At 54.0% G+C, this 2630-nt stretch overlaps 1 pseudogene; it reads right to left on the reverse strand.

The window, feature by feature from the left end:
• Nucleotides 1-1532: 1532 nt before the first annotated feature.
• LOC108519537 (Y-box-binding protein 2 pseudogene) lies at nucleotides 1533-2621 on the reverse strand (annotated as a pseudogene).
• Nucleotides 2622-2630: the final 9 nt, after the last annotated feature.

The following is a 2630-nucleotide window of genomic DNA, read 5'->3' on the forward strand; positions in this document are numbered from 1 at the left end:
CTGCAAACACACCAGGGCTGCTATCCTTTTTCACCGTTGCCTGCCTCTGCCTTCTCCACTTCTCCCCAGCATTCTGTCTTCCCTGGCCTCTCCCGTCTCCTCTCTGTGCCTCTTCTCTCCTTAAGCCTTGCGTCTGTGTCTTCGCAGTCCTATGCAGGCAGGCTCTGCGTCTCTCTGTTCCCCGAACCATTCTGTTCCTAGACGGAACAGGATGGAACAGGTCCAGGGGCTGCTGGGCTCCGACACCCCTGGCCCTATTCCCAGGGCCTCCCTGTGTTATCTGAGCACCTTCCCAGCCTTTGTTCAACATGCTGAGGTCTGGGATTTCCATCTTGGACCCAGGTGCTCATCCTGCTTGGCCCTGACCTTCCCTTTCCCTGTACACTTTGCCTTTGAGTCCTTTCTGCTCTCTCCTCTCCTTTACTCGCTTTCTCTCTCCTCCTGTCCATTTGCTCTCGCCCCTCTGGCAGTGAAGGAGATTTGCTGGATTGGGCTAGGGCTGGGGTTGGCATTCCGAGGGACAGAGGGTCTGGAGAAGAAGCCGCTACTGTGCAGGCTTAGGAGTGTCCGCAGTCTCGATGAAAAGCTGAGATAACACAGATAAATCCACAGGCCCTGCTCTGCCTAAAAGACACACTTAGAATATCCAATCTGTGACCCTTGGCTTAACTTTTTTTTGTTTTTAAATTTTACTTTAAGTTCTGGGATATATGTACAGAATATGAAGGTTTGTTACATAGGTATACATGTGCCATGGTGGTTTGCTGCAGCTATCAAACTGTCATTTAGGTTTTCAGCTCCACCTGCATTAGGTATTTGTACTAAAGCTCTCCCTCCCCTAGACCCCACCCTCGAACAGACCCTGCTGTGTGATGTTCCCCTCCCTGCATCCATGTGTTCTCGTTGTTCAACTCCCGCTTATGAGTGAGAACATGCTGTGTTTGGTTTTCTGTTCCTATGTTAAGTTTGCTGAGAATGATGGCTTCCAGCTTCATCCACATCCCTGCAAAGGACATGAACTCATCCTTTTTTATGGCCATATAGTATTCCATGGTGTATATGTGCCACATTTTCTTTATCCAGTCTATCATTGATGGACATTTGGGTTGGTTCCAAGTCTTTGCTATTGTAAACAATGCTGCGGTAAGCATATGTGTGCATGTGTCTTTATAGTAGAATGATTTATAATCCTTTGGGTATATACCCAGTAATAGGATTGCTGTGTCAAACGGTATTTGTGGTTCTAGAGGAATCACCACACTATCTTCCACAATGGTTGAACTAATTTACACTATTACCAACAGTGTAAAAGCGTTCCTATTTCTCCACAGCCTCGCCAGTGTCTGTCATTTCCTTACTTTTTAATAATTGCCATTCTAACTGGCATGAGATGGTATCTCATTGTGGTTTTGATTTGCATTTCTCAGATGACCAGTGATAATGAGCTTTGTTTTCATATGTTTATTGGCCGCATAAATGTCTTCATTCTTTTTTATTATTTATCTATTAAATTTTTTAAAAAAATAATTTCCTTAGCTGGGCTTGGTCTCACCGTCCCCACCTTCCATGGTAGGCTGCTGGGGTGGTCTGGGCGGAAAGGCCTTAGGTATCTGGGCCGGAATCTGCGTTGGGAGGGGGGGGACCCGCTCATCTCCCTGCTGTTAGTGCCCCTCCAATGGGGCTGTCTCTTTGGGTTCTACCCCCTCAGTGCCCTCTATAGGCTGCAGCTGGTTGGGGGGCCGGGGGCCTCGCACAGACCGCGTCGGTGGAAGAAGGGTGGGGGGCGCCGTCATCTGGGCCGCTGCCCGGAGTCTTCGGCCCACTCACCTTCGCTGCCAGGTTCTGTCCCCGGAGGGGATCTCTGCCACCATGGGTGGTGGGGCAACTGAGGGAGGCTGGGGATGAATCGGCGGAACCTACGTCGGTTGGGGGCATAACGACTGCCCTTCACGGGCACACCCCCACCCAGGGCCCAGTTACATTAGTGGCTTCTGCGCCCTTCTCTCTTTCCACGACATCAAATTCCACAGTCCTGCGCAGAAACTTCCTGGGGTTGTTAACAGCTATCTGGTGAACAAAGACATCTTCCTTGGTGTCATTTCGGTTGATGAATCCGTAACCACTCCGGACGCTGAACCATTTGACAGTGCGCAGGACTCGGATTGCCAGCACCGGCTCGTCCGCCCGACTCCGGGCCGGCCGGACAGGGGAGGGGTGGGGCGGGGTTCCCGAGGCCGCCGTCGCCGGGTTGCCCCGGGTGGGGTTGCCCTGGGTGCGGTTGCCCGGGGTGCGGGAACCCTGGCAGCGGGATTCAAGGCGGCTCTGCTCCCGCCGCAGCCGCCCGCCCCGCCACCTGCTTTCTGCGGCTCCCCCGCGGGCACCGGTACCACCATTGCTACCACCGCTTCCACCCCTACCGCCGTCGAGGGCACCATCGCCGCGGGGACAGCTGTCGCCACCGCTGCAGCCTCCACCTCGTTCTTCCCGCCGGGTCCAGTACCGGCCTTTGCCGCCACCACCTCCTCCTCCGCTGCAGCCCCGGCGCCTCCCGGCGGCTCGCGAACCCGCTGACCTGCTCGGTCCTCGTGCTCTGAGCCTCGCCTGCACGCCAATGTCTTCATTCTTTTTTT

Source organism: Rhinopithecus bieti, unplaced genomic scaffold, assembly GCF_001698545.2.
Source record: "Rhinopithecus bieti isolate Rb0 unplaced genomic scaffold, ASM169854v2 scaffold_42745, whole genome shotgun sequence".
NCBI lineage: Eukaryota > Metazoa > Chordata > Mammalia > Primates > Cercopithecidae > Rhinopithecus > Rhinopithecus bieti.